At 37.4% G+C, this 22,100-nt stretch overlaps 1 protein-coding gene and 1 non-coding gene across 9 annotated transcripts in view; both read left to right on the top strand.

The window, feature by feature from the left end:
* The window catches only part of Sumf1 (sulfatase modifying factor 1), a 671,842-nt gene that overhangs the window by 109,029 nt on the left and 540,713 nt on the right, over nucleotides 1–22,100 (top strand). The window lies entirely within an intron of this gene.
* Nucleotides 16,504–16,815, top strand: LOC147826368 (signal recognition particle RNA). The gene has a single exon (XR_015439639.1).

Raw genomic sequence — 22,100 nt, 5'->3', positions numbered from 1 at the left:
AAGAGAATGATACAAAAAAATTAATGAAGCGAAGAGTTGGTTCTTCAAAAGAATCAACAAAATTGACAAACCTTTAGCCAACCTTGTCAGAAAAAGGAAAGAGAAGGCCCAAATCCATGCAGTTAGGAAGGAAAAGGGTGAAATTATAGCAGACCCAGCAGAAATCCAGTGGATCATCAATACCTACTTCCAGAACCTATACGCCAGTAAGATGGACAACACAGAAGAAATGGACAGATTCCTAGATATGTATGAATTACCAACGTTCAAGGAAGATCTAAAAATTCTAAACAACCCAATATCAACCAATGAACTTGAAAACATAATTAAAAACTTACCAATTAAGAAAAGCCCAGGTTCTGATGGCTTCACTGCTGAATTCTACAAGACGTTTAGAGAGGAACTACTGCCACTACTGTTTTTTAAACTCTTCAATGAAATTGAAAGGGAAGCAATACTCCCAAATTCTTTCCTGGAAGCAAGCATTACCTTGATCCCCAAAGCAGAGAAAGACCCAACTGAAAAATAGAACTATAGGCCAATCTCACTAATGAACATAGGTGCAAAAATCCTTAATAAGATACTGGCAAATAGAATGCAGAAGATCATCAAGAGGATCATACACCCTGACCAAGTGGGATTCATCCCAGGGATGCAGGGTTGGTTCAACATATGCAAATCAATCAATGTAATACACTATATCAATAGAGCCAAGGACAAAACCTGAAACCGTATGATCATCTCAATAGATGCAGAAAAAGCATTTGACAAAATCCAACATGCATTTATGATAAAAACCGTACAAAAAATTGGAATAGATGCTCTCTCCCTCAAACTGATAAAAGCCATCTATGAAAAACCAACAGCCAATATCATACTAAATGGTCAAAAACTGAAATCCTTCACACTCAAATCAGGAACAAGACAAGGATGTCCACTATCACCACTTTTGTTCAATATAGTTTTGGAAACATTAGCCATGGCAGTTAGACAAGAGAAAGAAATAAAAGGAATAAAGATAGGTAAGGAAGAAGTCAAATTGTCATTATTTGCAGATGACATGATACTCTATATAGAAGACCCCAAGAACACCACCAAAAGTCTTCTAGACTTAATAACCAAATTCAGTCAAGTAGCTGGTTACAAGGTCAACACACAAAAATCAATAGCTTTCCTCTACATGAACAACAGACTCACTGAGAGAGAAATAGGGCAAACAATTCCTTTCACAATAGCATCCAAAAAACTGAAAAACCTAGGAATCAACCTAACGAATGATATCAAAGACCTCTTCTCTGAAAACTATAGCACTTTGAAAAGAGAGATTGAAGATGATATCAGAAATTGGACAGCTCCTAGGGCAGTGAAGCCCAGCCAGTCCCAGCACCCGGAAGGAAGCTCCCGGCCTCCATCCCAGGCTCCTAGGGCAGGGAAGCTTGCCTGGTCCCAGCACCTAGAAGGAAGCTCCCCTGCTGCCATCCAAAGCTCCTAGGGCACAGAAGGTGAGCTGCGTGGGCACCAGAAGCACCCCCCCCCCATGGAAATGAGAAGACACATAAACAAGCCTCAAAAACAGACTTTCAGATCACCTACAGCAACCCCAAAGGGAAATGAGATGGAACACTCTCATGCTCAACTCTCTGAACTGGCAACAAAAGAGGATCTGGGAAAAATGAAATCAGAAATAATTACTCAGATAACAACAAAAATTTTGCTCATGGTGCAAGACATGATTAATAAATCTAGAGAGGACACAGATTTAAAAAATAGAGGATCTGAGCAACATGATGGAATCCCAACATAGGAAACAAATGGAATCCATAAAACAAATACAAACAGATTTCCAAGAGATTAAAAACTTCATCGAAAGTCTGCACAGCAGAATGAACCAATGAGAGGATAGAATTTCACATATAGAAGATAAGAATGCAATTAGTGAGGAGGAAAAGAAAAATTGCTTTAAAATTGTAAGGGAACATGAGAAATCAACCCAGCAGCTGCTAGACGATGCAACGAGGAATAACATAAGACTGATTGGAGTCAATGAAGAAACAGGAGAGAGTGCACATGACATAAAAAAAACTCTTCACAGAAGTGATGGCAGAAAACTTCCCAAGGAGGGGAAAAGAACTTGACATACAGATAAGTGAGGCATATAGGACTCCAGCTAACCTTAATCAAAAAAAAAAAATCTACACATAGCATATAATAGTTAGGATTCCAGAAATCCAACAGAAGAATAAAATTCTACAAGCAGTGAGAGAAAAGAAACAAATCACATACAAAGGAGCCCATCAGAATCACAGCAGACTTCTCAATGCAAACCCTCAAGGCAAGAAGAGCTTGGAGTGATGTATTTCAAGCCCTAAAGGAAAACAGCCTCCAACCAAGATTGATGTACCCTGCAAAACTATCTTTCAAAATTGATGGAGAAATAAGATGCTTTCATGATAAAGAGCACCTCAGGAACTTCATGAATACCAAACCGGCACTCCAAAAAATTTTAGACAATACCCTAGGAAAAGACAATGAGGATCACAACCCCAGGAAACCCAGCAGAATGAATCCATTGGGCGTGACAAATTAAACGCAAAGGGGGAGAATCCAACAAAAAGAAAAAGTCATGACAAGGCTTTTAAAACTTTTGACTTCATCTCCCTTATGAGTGTATAATTCAATCTTATTATTGTACTGATTAGTATTTTTCTGATTCTAGAGTTGCACACATTTCCTTGTGCTATACTGGCTATTATCTTCTTATGTCTACATTTTAATTGGGTTGTCTATTAATGAGCTCTAACAATTCTTTATATATTCTGCTCATAGGTTATATGCATTGTAAATATGGTCTGTTTAATGATTACTTTTCATTTTAATGATGTCATTTAAAGTTCTAAATTTTGATGGAATCTCATCAATTTTTTTTCTTTTATACATCATGTTTTTTGTATCCTAGGTAGTTCTTGCCTACCCTGAATTCATAAATATTTTCCCTTATAATTTCTTCTTAAAGTTGTATACTTTTAGGCTTTCATTTTTAGCTTCATAGATCCCTTAAAGTTATTTTCATGTATGGAAAAAAAAGGTTGAAGTTAATTTTTTATATACGGATACCAGATGTTCTAGTGCCATTTGCTGAAGACACTATCTCTGCCTTGGCTCTTGAATTGAGTTTATATTCTATAAAATGCTAAAGTTAAATAATCTTTTGAAACTCAGTGGACCATATATGTGTGGTTCTATTTCTAGACTCTCTGCTTTATTCCAATAATTTATATGTCTTTCCTTACACCAACACTGCCTTGATTACTGTAGCTTTAGAAGAAGTCTTAAAATTGGGTGCTAAACATCTTCCAACACTGTTTTTGGCTTTTCTGGGTCCTTTGTACTCCTACATAACTTTTAAATTTCAATATCCAGTTCTTCATTTATAGCAAGTATACACAGACCTGAATTTTTATATATACCTTGTGTTTTCTAATCCTGCTAAATTCAAGTACAAGTTCTAGGGGCTCCTAGAGATTTCTTAGTATTTTCTCTGTAGATGATCATTTCATCTACATATAAAGATTTTGCTTCTGCCATGCCAATCCTATCCTAGTTGTGTCATTTTATTGCCAGACTGTTTTGGTTTAGACCTATGTTTCAAAGTCTAATGGACAGATGAAGAGTAGGCATATATGCCCTTGCTCCCCACTTTAGGGAGAAAGCATTGTATCGTCTCTATTCACAGAAGGAGTTTTTGTTGGAAGTATGGAGTACATGTCTTTGATCTATTGAGAAGGCTCCATTCTACTCCTAGTCTCCTGATAGCTTTTACCATGAACAGCTGTAGAATTTAGTCTAATACTCTTTCTCCAACTAGTGACAGGATCATATGGCTTTCTCCTTTCCTCTGTTAAAATGATTACTTTTGGGGGTGGATCTTCCAATACTGAACCAACACTGCCATCCCTATAACAAAACCACTTTCTACATACTGCCTGATCTGACTTCTAAGAGTTTGTTTTGTTAAACAAATTTCTATCTATGTTCATACTTTTTTCTTCTATTATCTTTATCCAATTTTAGGATTAGCACAATGTTGAGTTCCTAAAATGAGAGGAGAAGTGTTCCTTCATTTTTTTTGCTTTAATTGTTTGATATAATTTATCAGTTAAAATGTTTATGAGCCTGCTGTTGTCATATAGGTAGGTTTTCAAGCTAGGAATATACTTTCTTTAATAGGTGATATTCAAATTTTATATTTCCTCTAGAGTTAATTTCATTAATTTGTCTTCTAAGTTACTTCTTAGAAGTTATCAAATTTATTTCAAAAAATATTTTTGTAATATGCTTTCTATATCCTTTTAAATTCTGTAAAATCTGTGGTAATGTCTCCTAGATCTTAATATTGTAATTGAAAAAATGTATAACTGATATTGTGTAACAGAAAGAAAAGGTATAAAAGAGCAGGGAAATTGGGAGGGGTAGGGGAAGGGAAAAAAGGGAAAGGAAAAAATATGAGAAGAGAAAAAAAAAGGAAACAAGGTCTTTGCAAATAGGGAAGGGAGGGCAAGGGAAGGGGAAAAAAAATAAGAATGAAGATATTCATGTAATGGTACATGATCCCAATGATGAATGTATCTGTATTGTATACCTAAAATGTACCAATAAAGTTAATGGGGGAAAAAAAAAGAAATTGGACAGACATCCCCTGCTCCTGGGCAGGAAGGATCAATATAGTGAAAATGGCCATACTTCCAAAACTGCTATATAGATTCAATGCAATCCCAATTGAAATCACAGCAGCATACTTCACGGACCTTGAGAAAACAATCCAGAAATTCATTTGAAACAAAAAGAGACACAGAATAGCAAAAGCAATTCCAGACAACAGAGACATGGCAGGGGCTATCACAATCCCCAACTTGAAACTATACTACAGAGCTACTGTGATAAAACAGCATGGTACTGGCAAAGAAACAGACCTCAGTTCCAGTGGAACAAGTTAGAAGATACTGAAACAACTCCAGACAAACTCAGCCACCTCATTTTTGACAAAGGAGCCAAACACCCTCACTGGAGGAAAGATAGCTTCTTTAATAAATGGTGCTGGAAAAATGAGGGTTCTACTTGTCAAAGATTCAAACTAGACCTATATCTCTCACCATGCACTAAACTAAAATTGAAATGGATTAAAGATCTAAATATTAAAATAGAAACGCTGAATCGCCTGAAACAGAGGTTAGGAAGAACTCTTGAAGACATTGGTATAGGAAAAGATTTTATGAACAAAACCTCAGTTGCCCATGAACTAGCACAATCAACAAGTTGGATCTCTTCTTATTAAAAACCTACTGCACAACAAGAGAAACCATCAACAGTGTGAAGAGACAACCCACAATGTGGGAAAAAATCTTCACCTGCTGTTCCTCAGACAAAGGTCTACTATCTTGAATCTATAAAAAACTTTAAAAAAATCAGACCTCCCAAATTAAAGACCCAATCCAAAAATGGGCATCTGAAATGAACAAACATTTCTCAGACAAGGAAGTAGAAATAACAAATAAACATAGGAAAAAGTGTTCAACATCACTGGTCATTCGAGAGATGCAAATGAGAACAACGCTGAGATTCCACCTCAGTCCAGAAAGAATGGCTGTTATCATGAAATCAACCAATAACAAACCCTCTTCCATTGCTGGTGGGAGTGTTGACTGGTGCAACCATTGTGGAAATCAGTATGGGGATACCTCAAAGAACTAGGACTGGAAGTCCCATTTGACCCGCTATTCCCCTACTGGGTATCTTGCCCAAAGAATTAAAAGAATCATACCACAGTGATATATGTGCACCCATGTTCATAGCAGTACAGTTTGTAATAGCTAAAACTTGGATACAGCCCAAATGCCCATCAACTGGAGACTGGATAATGAAAACGTGTTTATTTTATAAGAAGGAGTACTACGCAGCCATAAAAAATGAGAAATTAATGACATTTATAACTAAATGGATGCACATTGAGGCGATATTCTTAAGTGAAATAAACAGGACACACATGTTTAAATACCGAATAGTTACCCTAGTGTGAGAAACTGAAAGTGTAAATAAGGACTAAAAGGTATAATAGATAATGTGAAATAGGAAAAAAAGGGGGAAAGGGGAAGGGGATGTGGGAGGGTTAGGGGAAAGGAAAGAAGGGAATGGAATTAATATGAGAAAATGAAAAAATGGAAACAAAGTCTGTAAATAGGGATGAATAGAGGGGTTGAAGGGAGGGCAGGGGAAGGGGGAAAATTAAGAACCGAGAGAGATTATGTAAAGGTGCAAATTTTCAATGATGAATGCCATTATATTTTATACCTGAATTGTACCAATAAAGTAAAATTTAAAAAAAATCATAATATCATATCTTGTCTTCTTAAATATCATAATAACCAGAGTGTGCAGCTAAGGAGAGAAGATTTGTAAAGATGCTATGCTTCTTGGCAACAGTGCCAGCCCATGTGATGGTCTGTGTCACCTTTTTTTTTTTTTTTGTACTGGGAATGAAACTCAGGTCCTTCCACTTGGGAGGCAGGCCGTGAAACCACTGAGCTAAATCCCTCTGTGTCACCTTTTAAAAATTTTTTTCTGGTGTACCCTGTTCCGAACAAGGCATTCTCTTATGAAACTTTAAATCAATTTTTGATGGTCAAATATTTACAACTTTTTTTTTTTTGGTACCGGGATCAAACTGAGGACCTTGTGCTTTTGAGGCAGGTGGGGCACCACTCAGCTAAAATCCCCGGCCCTTGATGGTTAAATATTTTAAAAGGTGGTCCCTGAAGGTGAAAGCTACAGTGTGTACATCTCCTTAAACTAGGAATATTGTGTGGGGGGAGAAAAGTCAATGGTTATGTGGAAGAAGAGAATGAAAAATGAAGCAATTAAGGAGTTTTTTTAAAAATACATTTACAAATTAACTTTTAGGAATCAAAAACCGAAAAGGTTATAAAATCTTTGTACATGAAAGTGTCGTGTCCTTCCAGTGGTCTCTCCTCCAGTTTTTGGGAAATGGAAGCTAAATAAATCCAGTTGCATACACAGAAACTGCAGAGCCATTCTTCACCGTGCTTCACCTTGATTTCTTGTCGTTCCCATCTAACCCATATCTTTATCCTGTTACTATTGCTTCCTAAAGGACCAGGGATTTAGCTCAGTGGTTCTGTTGCCAGCCTTGCAAGTGCAAGGTTCCAAGTTTGATCCCTGGTATCAAAAATAACCAAAAACAAAACTATTGCTTCCTAAATACCGAATTGCTCTACTTTTCTCTGTCTTTACTAGTTCAAACTGCTATTCATTAACCCCCTGCTGCATCATTCTCCACAATTACCTACCTTATCTACCTGAATGCTCTCTCGCAACTTCCTCCCACCCCCTTTTCAAGTCAATTGTCTCCCAATTGCAAGTCAGTTGTCTTGAATCATCTTTTTGAAGTATAAAGATGATCATGTTTTCATTCTGCTCAGATTACATCCGTGGCTTTCAAAAAAATTTCATGAACATAAACCATAGCATGGGATGGAGAACTCTGCATTCTTAAAATGATGCAACTCAGAAAAATAATGCATATAAATAACAGCACAAAGAAGCAAGAGATAAGTGCAGTGTAAATGGTCAGAAATTGCATGGGTTAAGGCTTTATGTGGTTAATGTGTAAAGTAATAGTTCTCCAAGTGTGTTCTCCAGCTCAGCAACATCAGCCTCACATGGAAATTTGCTAGAAAAGAAAATTATCAAAAAGCTGGGGAAGGAGAGCACACACCTATAATCTCAGCACTTGGAATCTGAGGCAGGAGGATCATGAATTCAAGATGAGTCTGAATTACATAGTGAGACCCTATCTCAAAATCACACACACACACACACACACACACACACACACACACACACGGCAATTTTTCAGGCCATACCCCATATGTACTAAATAAATTCTGGCAGTTTGGCCAAACAGTCTTGTTTTTAATTTTCATTTTTATTAGTACATGTTTGCAGTACGTAATGATTACATTCATCATGGGGAGTGTACCTACCACATCTTAATTCTTTTTTTTTTTTTTTTTTGGTACCAGGGATCAAACTCAGGTCCTTGCGCTTGCGCAGCAGGCGGCGGTGGAAACCACTGAGCTAAATCCCCAGCCCCCACATCTTAATTCTTAATTCCCTTTCTTTCCCCTTCCTCTATGTCCTCCATCTCTTGATCCCCTTCTAGTTTGCAAAAGATCTATCTCCCTGTTTTATTGTTGATTTTTATTTTTAATAAAGGACTCTTGAGGGAGACCTGGAACCCTGGAAAGCACCGACTTTTAAAGAAAGAAAAGGAGACAGGCTAGGGGACGAGCAGCAGTTTAATTCCTCTGGCACTATTCGACAATCACAAAGGAAAGAAGCAAGGCTTTTACACATGTAGGAAATCAGCTTAGTTATTCTGGCTATTGTCTTTCTGATTTTCACCTCTGATGATAACCAGTGACTTTAAGTGACTCATAAAAGCTACAGGAGAATTCACAAGTCCCCTGTTTCCATTCACCAATCCCATACATCAAAGAGCACACTGCAACCCTCTTCTTATCAGAAATTATCAAGAGAGCAGGACAACTTTAGCCAAAATCAAGCCCACCAGCCCACCATAAACATCACAGATGTGCATAGTGAGTCGTATCTCTCTTACCACCCGTAGAGTCATTGGGTCGAGGTCCTCTGATCCTGGAAAATGGTAAATAAGAAAACTAGGAAAACCTGTTTTTCTCCTGTGAGACTTTTACAAGGTCTCAAAGTTTTCTGGCATTCTTTTAACAAACAGACTTGTGGAATTTCCCAGAAACGACTTAATTCTCTTGGTTAACAAACTTCTTGTGATCTATTCTTACAACTAGATAGCTGAATTCTACCATTTCCCACATTTTATATTCTCTTTTATTTTACTCTTTAATTTGTTTACATTATGGGCTTCTCACATAAGAGAAATCATGTGCCTTTAAGGTTGTGTGTCTTATTTATTTCACCTAACATTATAGTCTCAGGGTGCATATCTTTTCATACAAACAACTCAAATTTATCCTTTTTTATGGAAGAGTAGTTCTCCATTGTGTATATGTACTACATTTTCTTGATCTATTCATCTATTGATGGACATTTAGACCACTTTTCAGGTTTAGCTACTGTGAACTGTGCTGCTATAAACATGGGTATGCATTTATCACTGTAATATGATGTGTTTAGCTCTTTCAGGAAGATACCTGTAAAAGATATAGCTGGATCTAGTGTAATTTCTAGTTTTAGGTTTTTTGAGGAATCTCTATACTGATTTTCATAGTGATTGTACTAGTTTACATTTCTACCAACCACATAGAAGGTTTCTTTTCTCCCTGCAGTATCACCAGCATTTGTTATTATTTGATTTCTTGATGTTAGCCATTCTTTCTGGAGTAAGAAGGAATCTCAGTGTAGTTTTGTTTTGTTTTGTTTTGATTTGGTTTGTTTTTTTGAGACAGGGTCTCATTGTTGGCCCTGAACTCAGCATGTAACCCATGCTGCCCTTGAACTGATGGCAATCTTCCTGCCTCATCCTCCAAAGTGCTGAGATTACAGGTGTGCACCATCACACCCTGCTCAGTGTAGTTTTAATGTGCATTTCTCTAATGGCTAGAGATGTTGATCAGTTTTTCATGTATCTTTTGGCCATTTGTACCTCTTCTGAGAAGTGTCTGTTCATTTTTACTTGCCCAGTTTTTGATTGAGTCTTTTACTTCAGGGGGAGGGGTTGTCAAAGTTTTGTTCTTTATGTACTGTCGATGTAAGTCCTCTATCTGAGGAATAGGTGGAAAACATTTTTCCCATTCTGTAGGTTGTCTCTTGACTCTGTTGATGGTCTCCTTTGCTGTGCAGAAAGTTTTTAATTCAATATGGTCCCATTTATTGATTCTTTGTGTTATTTCTTGTTCCATTGGCATGTTGTTCAGAAAGTCTTTGCCTATGCCTATGTCTTCAAGAGTTCTGCCCATTTTATTTTCCAGAAGATTAAATGTTTCTGTTTTAATATTTAAATCTTTAATCCATTTTGATTTTAGTTTAGTACATGGTGAAACATGGGTCTAGATTCAGTCCTCTGCATGTGGATAGCCAGTTTCCTCAGCACTATATGCCAAAGAGGCTATCTTTCTTCCAGTGTGTTTTCAGCCCCTTTGTCAAAGATCAGATAGTTGAATGTGCCTGTGGTTGTTCTGCATTCTCTATTCTGTTCCATTCATCCATTTGTGCTGTTTTCTGATTTTTCAATAATTCCCTTTAATCCTTTGTGTCATCCAGCAGCTGTTGGATCCATTTTTTATGTTCTCTTGATTTCAGATTTCAAGGTATCTCTATGTGGTTACCTGTCTCAGCCATATCTGTTCTGACACTCTCTCCTCACACTGGTAACTTCTGTTCTGGAAATTGTGGAAAGAAATACACAGAGACACAGAATTCGGGTAAAATAATAAAAGTTTACTTGCAAGCGGGCAAGACCGCCAGAAACTGGTCTGGTCAGTGTTCCATTTGTTTGTTCAGCATTTCATTTTTATATCCTTTTTAGCCATTATCTCATCCCTAGTGGTCTTTGCTGAGCAAATTCCAGTTTCTGCTTAATGGTTAGACACAGGTGGTTTCTATCACTGATTACAGGCACAAACATATGACAGTTAAAGCACATATATCACAAATTTACTCAAGCTTTGGGACTTTGTTTCTAAGATGTTACCTGAAGGAGGGCTACAGATCAAAGGAGCTATATAACCTTCCCTTTAGGCAACAAAAGCAATGGGCTAAGGCAAGTTTTTAAAGGGATATACTACCTATTTTGCTTCTACAACTACTTTAATAGTTAATCTACTAAGCAGTCTAAAACTTTTTCCCCATCACTTATGCTACCCATACTTTCAATATAGTTTTTAGTCTCCTGAATTAATGTTTGGTATCTTTTCATGGATTCTAACTCATTGTCGACCTGGTAATCATACTTTGCAGCAGTCTGCTTAGCTCAGCCAGATTTTTATTAGTGTCTTCTGTAAATTCCCTGATTATTTTGTTTATTAAGTTCATTATCTTTAGTTATATATTCTTTGATCATCTTATTGATCTGTTTTTTGTCTCCTTTTAAAAAATTATTTTATACAATTAAACTTTGGCTTTTGATTTCCTCCTCATTGATGTCCAGTGTATCAGCTTTGGGGAAGCATTTTGTTGCCTCCTCACTCTTCTTTCTCTCTCTCTCTCTCTCTTTCTTTCTTTCTTTCTTTCTTTCTTTCTTTCTTTCTTTCTTTCTTCTTTGGTGAGGTTTGTGGGCTGATTACAGTGCAAAGACTTTGTTGCTCTTCTGGAGATCTCTGTAGTTAGTGTCTGCTTCTCAGTGATGTACTTTATACTTTGTACAAAGTGATGTACTTCATACTTTGAGTGGCTTTGATGTGGCCTACCATAGGCTTTGGCCTGTCCCAAGATATAATCACCTCTGTTAATTTGGGAGTTGAGGGTGCAGTATAATTGGGTAGCACTCAGTACTCTGGAAATGAGCCACAGTATTGTTGATGACACAAAGACAAACCAGATATTGGCACAGAATAAAAACAAATTAAAATCAATGACTGCTATGCTGTAATAGCAACACAATCTGCAACAATAATAGAATCAAAGACAAACTAGATATTGACATACCATAAGAATCAATAAAAGCTACCACTGTAACACATTTAACCATAGAAAAGAGATTTATAATTATAATATAGGTACAGCAACAATTACCCAAAAACAGTAAACACCTACTAAATGCAACAACTATAATACCATTAACAATAGAAAAGAATTCAAAAATAATGACATAGAATTAACCAAATATCTAAAGATTAATAAAGTTTAAGAGTCATACTTGTAAAGATGGAGGGGGTAGAGAATAGGAGAAAAAAAGAAAATTTATAAAATAAGGGGAAGATGAGAAAGAGGAGAGAAAAGTGAGGATCATTTGATCCTATTAATTAGTAAAAGAAAATTAATAGAATTAAATAAAAGTAACAGAACAAATGAGAAAATAAGAAAAAAGAAAAAACAGAACAAAGTAAAAAGAAGAAAAGTAAAAAATAAAAGAAATAAAAGGCCTCCCCTAGACCCTCCCCAAAATGAAGGAAAAACAAAAACCCAGCATATATGAATTTGAGGCCAACTTGGGCAACAGAGTGATTTCAAGGCCAGCCTGAACTTTCCAGGTTCTGCAGTACTGCAATACACAATTTTGTGGAGGGATAGTGAGTCACTGTTAAGACCTATTTTATTTCCACACTCAAGGTTTTGTGTGTAAATGCTGAGACTTGCAACGCCTTTCCCACTGGGCATAGTTGATCAATGGTGTCTACCCTAAGATTGTATTTATTTGAGCCCCTCCCATTTTCCTTGTCCTTCTGTGCACCCTAGGTCACAGCTTTCTCTGCCTATCTTTATGGCCTCTGGGTTTATGAGGTCCCCCACCATCATGCTTCACATTCCTCTCTGTCCATATACCCCAGGCTGTGGCAACCATCCAAGCCACGGTGTATCCTTGCTCATGTTGGTAGACAGAGAAAGCATATAGAACACTGAGTTCTGTGTTGGATGTAAATAGTGGGGCAGGAGGTGGGTATCAAGCAGTCTTCTGGACTTAATGCCAGCACATTCAGTCCCAGCCTCCTCTGAAAGTCATACACGACCAGCCTAGATTTTCATCACAGAGTTTGGGGCCCCCAAGTCCTTCCCATCCCAAACTTAAATTTCTAGCCTGTGCCCTCTCCATGACTGTCTCATGGCTATTTTCCACCCAGTCACTGTGGTAGAGTGGCACCGAAACCCTGAAGTGTAGCTGTTATGAAGTAGAAGAGATGGGGTAAGAAACTGTAGCAATAACCTGAAAAGATATTAGGATGAAGAACATGCACAGTATTCTGAAAGAAGGTAAAGGTAAGCAAAATGTAAGTAAAAAAATCATACACACACACACACACACACACACACCATGGAGTAATGCTCTCTGAAGGCATAGCTCAGCATTGTACTTTAGATTCTTCCAGAAGGGAATACCATTACACTATCACTGAGGCTAAGGGTGAAAGATAGTTTAGAGCAGTGGTGGCAAACCTATGGCACATATGTTGTTTTTTTTTTTTAAACAAAAGATGTTGATGTGTGAGTTGTTTTTTCTAAACTAAAACTTCAGTATTCAGGTTTTATTGCTGTATTGACACTTTGTGATAAATAAGTGGATTTTGTGTTGCAGTTTGGGCACTCATCTCTAAAAGGTTTGCCATCAATGGCTTAGAGGAATGAAGGAGAAGAGTAGGAGATGAGTTAAAGAGGTAGGCAAGGAACTTCTGGTCATGTTAAGAAGTTTGGGCATCATTCTCAAAGAGTTAAGTTGTTATAGATGAAGACTACATTGTATGGAAGGGATAGGGAGATGGCATAACTGGAGGCTGAGAAGCTGTGGTAAGGAAAACAAAAAGATGGAAGGACAGAATAAAATAATAAATGGGGTGTCAGGAGCAATTCTGCATCATTTTGGGGAAAATTATTTCACAATTAAAATTATGATGAGGCCTGGTTCTCCTGCCTATAGGCCAGCTATGGCATGTTGAGATATAACTCCATTTTTGCCTCCAGTCACAACTAAAACCTCAGTGGGCCAATGATACTGTGATGCTCCAGGGCAAGATTACACCAGCTGAAGACATCCTGGGATGAACAAAATCTTCATCTGCATAGTTCCTCATTGTTCTAGGATTTTCACCCCACTTCCCTCTGAGCCACTTTTTACATTTATTACTCCCAATGTACTGAATTCATCTTTGCTGGCCAGAGCAGCATTGATCAGGCCCAAAGCTTAGCTTCTTCTCTAAGTCTCATTTTTCTATCTTTTCTGTCTAATTAATTATTCACCTTGTGCTGTCCTGGCTCAAAGGAGACTAGGACTTACTGCAGCAGTTCTAGTAACATCCCCTTTCCCTTTTCCCTCAATGGGATATAAAGTAACCTCTATAAATTACTTTATTTGAATATCATAAAGGGCTTGCCAGGAAACTTAATTCCTTCTTCCCTTATAAGCATCAAGGCAAATATAGCTTGTGGGAGAGCTACAGGCAATATATGGAAACATTGAAAACTTATAAATCAAGTTATTTTCCTACTTTGATGAAAGTGTCTTCATAACCACAAGAATGGAAACTGTGTATAATGCTGTGGGTTTTGTGTGACTGAAAGTTGGCAAAAATACTGAATATTTCTAAATTTAATTGTCTTTACTCATGCCTGGGCATCCAACTGAGCTGGTGATGTTTGGATGAGTAATAAAATAATGAACTATTTGATTCATAAATTATTATGTATCTTTTCCATAAAATTTGTTTTTCTTGTCTTTAAATAAAGTCGTAAATTGCATTGTTATAAATAAGATTTTCATGTAGTTGTTCTGTTAACACTCATACCATTCGAGACCATCTTTTTTGAGTTAGTTTAGCTCTTTGGCAGTTTTTTCTCCTGCTCATCTTTTTGTTTTTTTGAAGTGAAAATGAGTGTAGTTCAGGCTAGCCTTGAACTCACTGTGTAGCTCAGGATGGCCTTGAACTTGTGGCTGAGGCAGGAGCATCAGAAGTTTGAGCCAGCCTGGGCAGTTTAGCAACTTAGACTATCTCAAAATGAATTAAAAAGGTGCAGAGCTGCTGAGGATATAGTCCAGTTCAAAAGCCCTAGGTTTGGTCTCTAGTGTGGGCAAAAACTAAACAACCAACCAACCAACCAGACAAACAAACAAACCCCAAAACCAACCAAACAAATAAACAAAAACCTCCAAAAAACTCAAAGCCAAAACAAAAAAAAACCTTTCTAGAGCCACACAAATTAATATTGCAAAAGAGTTCTCAGTCTCCACGTGCAACTGCTGTACTGAATATTGTGCTAGTTTGTGAATAGCTCTAGAATCACAAACTAGAACAGGAAGAGAAGCAAGAAAATTGACATCTTTCACTGTAAGGGTGTTATACACTTACACAAAAATTGGTTGTAGTCATGTAGAGAGGAAGGAACTGGGAAGTTAATGTGGAATTTTCTGTCTCTGTTTCTGTCTCTGTGCATTTGTCTCTGTCTCTCACTTTCTTTCTCCTTTGCATAGGGCTTTTTAGTTTTTGTTTTGAGAGGGTCTCACTGCTTTGAGAGAGTCCCCTTCCAATTTGCATAAGATCTGTTTCTCTGTTTCCTTTTATTAATGTTTTATTTTGCTCTTTATTTGTTCTTTGGATTACTCAAACGGGAAAAACCATATGCTATTTAAGCTTGTGTGTCTGATTTATTTAACTTTACATTTCTATTTTCAAGGTGTATCCATTTTCCTATGAATGTCTTGAATTTATTCTTTATAGCCTGAGGAGTATTCCATTATGTATAGATACCACATTTTCGTTATCCGTTTGTCTATTGATTGATATATAGGCTGCTTCCAAGATTTAACTATTATAAGTTGTGCTACTATAAACATTGGTATGCATATATCACCATTACATGATGTCTTTAGGTTTTTTTTGAAAGATACCTAGAAGGGGAATATCTGGAGCAAGTGAAATTTTTATTGTTAGTTTTTTGAGAAATCTCCACACTGATTTCCATAATGGTTTTACTAGTTTGGATTCCTACCAACAATGTAGAAGGGCACCTTTCTTAGCACAGCCACACCAGCATTTGTTATTATTTGATTTCTTGATGGTGGCCATTCTTTCTGGCAGAAGATGAAATCTTAAGGGGAAAGGAAAGGAGGGAAAGGAATAAATATGAGGAAAGGAAAAAATAGAAGCAAAGTTTTTGTAAATGGGGTGGAGGGGTTGATGGGAGGGCAGGGGAATGGGGAAGAAATAAGAATCAAGGTATATAATGTAAAGGTACAAATTCCCAATGATGAATTGCCATCATATTGTATACCTAAAATGTACCAACAAACTTAATAAATTTTTTAAAAATATGAAATCTTAGTGTTGTTTAATTAGCATTTCTCTAATGGCCAGAGGTGTTAAATATTTTTTCATGTATTTTTTTTTTTTTTGGCAAATTCTACTCTTGTGAAATGTCTGTTCATTTCAGTTGCCCATTTTTGGATTGGGTCTTTTATTTTTTGGGGGGAGGCTAATTTTTTTGAGTCCTTTATATATTCTAAATATAAGTCCTCTGACTGGGGAATAGCTGGCAAAAATGTTTTCCCATTCTGCAGGTTATCTCTTCACTCTGATGATTATTTCCCTTGATGTGTGGAAGCTTTTAAATTTGATATAGTTCCATTTGTTGATTCTTGCTGTTGTTTTTTGTACAATTAGAGTTGTGTTCAGAAAGTCCTTGCCTACATATTTGACTTCAAGGGTTTTATCCATTATATCTTCCACTAGATTGTTTCTGTTTTAATGTTTAGATGTTTAGTCCACTTTGGTTTTAGTTTAGTACAAGGCCAGGTGTAGTAGTGCACACTTGTAGTCTCAGCTACTCAGGAGGCTGGGGTGGGAGGTTCGCTTGAGTCCAAGAGTTCTGGGCTGCAGTGTGCTATGCCGATAGGGTGTCTGCACTAAGTTCTGCATCAATATGGTGACCTCCTGGGAGTGGGGGACCACGAGGTTGCCTAAGGAGGGGCGAACCAGCCCAGGTCAGAAACAGAGCAGGTCAAAACTCCTGTGCTGATCAGTTTAGTACAAGATGAGAGATTTTCTGCATATGGATAGCCTGTTTTCCCAGCATTATTTGCTAAGGAGGCTATCTTTCCTCCAACACGTTTTTGGCCCCTTCCTCAAAGACCAAGTAGCTGAATGTTTGTGGGGTTGCTTCTGCATCTATTTGGTGCTACTGATTCACATGCCTGTTTTTGTGCCAATACCACTGCATTTTTAACATTGTAGCTTTGTAATATAATTTGAAGTTGGGTATTGCGATGCCTCCTGCTATGCTCTTGTTACCCAGGATTTCTTTTGCTACTCTAGGTCTCTTGTTTCATATGAATTTTAGGATTGTTTTCTCTAGTTCTGTGAGAAATGCTATAGTTATTTTGGTTGGTATTGTGTTAAATCTATATAATAGTTTTGGAAGTATGGCCACTTTGACTATATTTGTTCTGCCTGTCCAGGAACTGGGAGTATCTTTCCGTTTTCTGATGTCCTCTTCAATCTCTCTCTCTGTCTGTCTCTCTCTAATACTGTAGTTTTCATTATAGAGGTCTTTCACTTCCTTGCTTAGGTTAATTCCTAGATATTTAATTTTTCTTGATGCTATTGCGAATGCTATTGTTTTCCTAATTTCTTTCATAGTGAGTTCATTATTGGTATACACGAATGCTATTGATTTTTGTGTGTTGACTTTGTATCTGGCTACATTGCTAAATTTGGTTATTAATTGTAGGGGTCTTTTGGAGGAATATTTTGGGTCTTCTATATAGAGGATCACATATTCTGCAAATAATGACACTATGCCTTTTTCCTTCCCTATGTGTATCTCTTTTATTTCTTTTGCCTGATTGGTTTGGTTAATATTTTGAGTATTATGTTGAGCGGAAGTGGTGACAGTGGGCATCCTTATCTTGTTCTTGATTTTAGAAAGAAAGCTTTTACTTTTTCCTCATTTAATATGATGTTGCCCACTGGTTTGTCATAAATGGTTTTTATAAGATTTAGGGAAGGTCCTTCTATACCTATTTTCAGGATATTAAAAAAAATCATGAATAGGTATTGGATTTTGCCAAAATCTTTTTTTCTGCATTTATTGATATGATCATGTGGTTTTTGTCCTTGCTTTTATCTGGTGTATGACATTTATTGATTTGAATACGTTGAAACATCATGCAAGCCTGGGATGAAACCTACTTAGTCATGATACAGTGGTACCTCAGTTCATGAACTTAATTTCTTTTATGATTTTGGGGAAAAAGCCTGCATTTGTGTTTCTGTGTGGAAGATGGCTGCATTTCTCACCCAATGTGGAGTTTGTGACTGGAAGCAAGATTTTGTCAAATGCTTTGAGAAAGGAACTGTTTTCAAACAAATGTGTTTGTGAACCAAGGTATTACTGTATATGATCCTTTTGATAATTTGTTGCAGTTTGTCTGTGGCCATACCACCCTGAATGGGCCTGATCTCATCTGATAATGTGTTGCATTTTATTTGGCAAATATCTTATGAAGGTTTTTTGCATCTATGTTCATTAAGGAGATTAACCTGTAGGGTTTTTTTGTTTGTTTGTTTTTTGTAAGTTGGGGCTTTGTCTGGTTTTGGGATGAGAGTGATGCTGCTTTCAAGAAATGAGTTTGGAAGGTCTGCTTCCCTTTCAATTTCATTGCAGATTTTGAGGAGTATAATGTCTTTAAAGGTCTTGTGGAATTCAGCAGTGAATTCTTTGGTTCCTGGGCTTTCCTTAGCTGGTAGGTTTATTACTGCCTCAATTTCATTGCTTTTTATTGGACTGCACAGTATTTTTATGCCTCTTTGGTTTAGTTTTTGTAATTCTAATGAGTCTAGGAATCTGTCAGTGTCAAGATTTACCCATTTGTTGGAATACAGTTTTTCATAGTAGTTACTATCTTTTGAATTTCAATGGTGTCTGTTGTGATTTACCTTTTTCATTTCTAATTGCATTGCTGTGAGTCTTTTCTCACCTTCTTTTGGTAAATTTGGCTAGTGGTTTATCTATTTTCTTTATTCTTTCAAAGAACCAACTCTTTGATTCATTGTGTTTTATTTTGATTCTTTGTATTTTATTCTCAGTTTCATTAATTTCCACTGTTATATTTATGATTTCCCACCTTAAATTCAGTTTCTTGTTGTTTCTTGAATATTTTAGTTCATCATTAGGTTATTTGAGTTAGTTCTGTTTTTATAATATGAGCATTGATTGCAATAAACTTTCCCCTTAGGAATGCTTTCATTATGTTGTGTCAGAGATACTCAGAGAAGATTTACTAAAAATAGAGGTTCTCTGAAGCAGAGGACAGACTTACACTCTAAAACAGAAAATTAATTAGAAAGACAATACATATAATCAAGTCAAATGTCTGGATAGTTCAAAAGCGGAAGTGGCTCTGCCACAGTTGGTCCATGGTGTCCTCATCCCACTCCTCTGGGGAGCAGCCATTGTGGCAGCATCTCAAATAGCTTGAGGAAATGAATGAACACTGCAGGGGCTGACTCTTGGACAGACTGTATATATTGGTCCCTTCTCCCCATCACAGCTCCCAAACACTGGGGAATGCTGCAGCCCTGTTTTTTGACTTTTATGAAAGTTTCAGATTTATAGAAAATTTGGAGAGCAGGAAATTGTAGCTCAGTGGTAAAGCACTTGCCTAGAGCAAAACCCAAACAAAACACAAATAAAAAAAACCAACTAAAATATTCCAGAAAAATGGAGAATACAGAATTCCTATTTAATCACACCACTTTTCCCTATTATTAACATTAGTTATAGCACATTTACATTGCATTTCATCTTGGTGTGGTATATTACAAGAAGTGAACCAATATTGCTACATCATTAACTGAAGTCCAGAGTTGACTTCTTAGTTTCACTTTTTATTTTCGTTTCAGAATCTCATCCAGGAGGCCACATTATATTTAGTTGTCATGCTTTCTTTGACCCTTCTTGGCTGTGGTAGTTTCTCAGACATTCCCCATTTTTGATGGCCTTGGCAGTTTTGAAGTAATGGTAAAAAAATTTTTTAGGATGCTGTCTTATTTTTCTTGTTGCTAAGACAAAATACTTGACACTCAGAGTTAAAGGAGGAAAGGTTTATTTTGGCTCACATTTTGTAGAAGTTTCAGTTCATAGGTGGCTGTTTCCAAGGCAGGATGACATGGCAGAGGGGCCTCATAGAGGAGAAACAGTTCATGGTGGGCAGAATGCAGGAAGGAAGCAAAGCAGCAAAGTAGTGAGGAAGCAGCAAGTGATGACAGCAAGCTTCTTTCTGTCCCTTATAATATATCCACTCATATCTAGGGTGGGGTACCCTTAATTCTAGCATCACACCCTGAATCAATCCCAGCATCATACACCCTAGATCCAGCCACCTGTGCAAAGCCCCACTTATGACTGCATGAGGCTTCAGAGGGTCACCTAGCCACCAGCCATAACAGATGCCTCTATTGGAATTCTGTTTTTCCTCCTCCATTTCTTCTTCCTCCTCTACCATCTCCTCTTCCTCTTTCCTTTCTTTCTCCTTCTTGTTTTTGCCTCCCCCCTTTCCTACTCATGATTGGATTGGGGTTATGGGTTTTAGGAGTAAGATCAGAAGTCATGTGCCATCTTTATCATATAATACCAATTATAAACATTTTATAGTATTTTATCATAATGGTCAAGCAAATGTGTAGTTTGCAAAGTTTTCTCTCAGAATTGTCAACATTCTCAAGAATATGACAATAAAGCAATACAGATAGCTTGGTGCTCAGAAAAGATTCAGAAGCTGGTTATAGTGGCACATATCTGTAATTCTAGCACTCTAGAAAGCTGAGGTAGGAGGATTGCAAATTTGAGCCCAGCCTGTGCAATTTAGAACTTAATTGGAGCCTGTCTCAAAATAAAAAGGGGATAGGATACCTAGCTCAGTGTGAAGACCCTAGACTCAATCCCCAGTACTAGGAGGAAAAAATACTTAGAGTAGTGTCTTATTTACTTTTTCTCATTGCTGAAACAAAATAGCTGATACTCAAGTTAAGGAGGAAAGGTTTATTTAGGCTTACAGTTTGTAGAGGTTTCAGTCCATAACTGGCTGGCTCCAAGGGAGGGTGGCATGGCAGAAGAGCATTACAGAGGAGAAACAGTTTGTGTCAGGGAGAAGGCAACAAAAGTGTCCAAGCAGCAAGTGACAAGCAATGACCCTCTTTCTATCCCTTATATCTTATCCAGGCTACCCACCCTTAGAGTGGGTAACACTTACATCCTTAATCCTAACACTGCATCCTTGATCCCAGCATCACACACTTTAGATCTAGCTACCTCTGAAAAGCCCTATCTATGATTGCATGAGGCTTTAGGGGAACATCTAGACACAAGCCGTAACATTCTGCCTCTTGTTTCCAAATACCCACGCACATTTCTTTATGCAAAAGGCATCTAGTCATCTCCAAGAGTTGCTGAAGTCCGACAGCTTTAGCACTGCTGAAAAGTCCAAGACTGAACTCTCCTCTGAGATTTAGGGAATACTCTTAGCTGCAAGCCCCTGTACACATGAAAAGAAAGTTAAACACTTCCAACATATAATGGGACAAGTACAAAGAGGGGGATAGAAAGGAATGGGAACAAAGCAAGTCCAAATCCAGCAGGGCAAACATTAAGTCTTATACTTCTATGTTCAGCATCTGAGGCTGTCTGTGGCAAGATGTGAACTCCAAAGGGCTTGGGTGCCTCTGCTCCTATGACACTCAGTTGTTGTAGCTCCCACTACTTCTCTCTTGGGCCAATTGTGCTCCCTCCTTACATTTTTCCTCAGACGATCCACATTCCTGGCTTCTGCAAACTTCTTAGTTCTCCACTGCACCTTTGGCTTCACACAGCTTCACACACTACCCTCTCAGGGGCACACTGCCTGGCTTCCAAAGCCTTTTTCTGAAATCTGGGTGGAAGCCTTCCTGACCTCACAACTCTTTTTTTTTTTAAATACTATTTTATTGGTACATTTTAGGTATACAATATAATGACATTCATCATTGGAAATCTGCACCTTTACATAATCTCTCTTGGTTCTTATTTTTCCCAATTCCCCTGTCCTCCCTTCAACCCCTCTACCCCTCCCTATTTACAGACTTTGTTTCCATTTTTTCATTTTCTCATATTAATTCCACTCCCTTGTTTCCTTTCCCCTACCCCTCCCACTTCCCCTTTGCCCCTTTTCTACCTGTTTCACTTTATCTATATTTTAGTCCTTATTCACACTTTCAGTTTCTAACCCTAGAGAAACTATTCGGTATTAAGACGTGTATCCTGTTTATTTCACTTAAGAGTATCTCCTCAGTGTGCATCCATTTAGCTATAAATGTCTCTAATTTCTAATTTTTTACAGCTGAGTAGTACTC

Source organism: Heterocephalus glaber, unplaced genomic scaffold, assembly GCF_053883595.1.
Source record: "Heterocephalus glaber isolate CG9 unplaced genomic scaffold, H.glaber_assembly_v1.0 deba00001472, whole genome shotgun sequence".
Taxonomy (NCBI): Eukaryota; Metazoa; Chordata; class Mammalia; order Rodentia; family Bathyergidae; genus Heterocephalus; species Heterocephalus glaber.
This window is presented reverse-complemented; position numbering and strand designations above follow the sequence as displayed.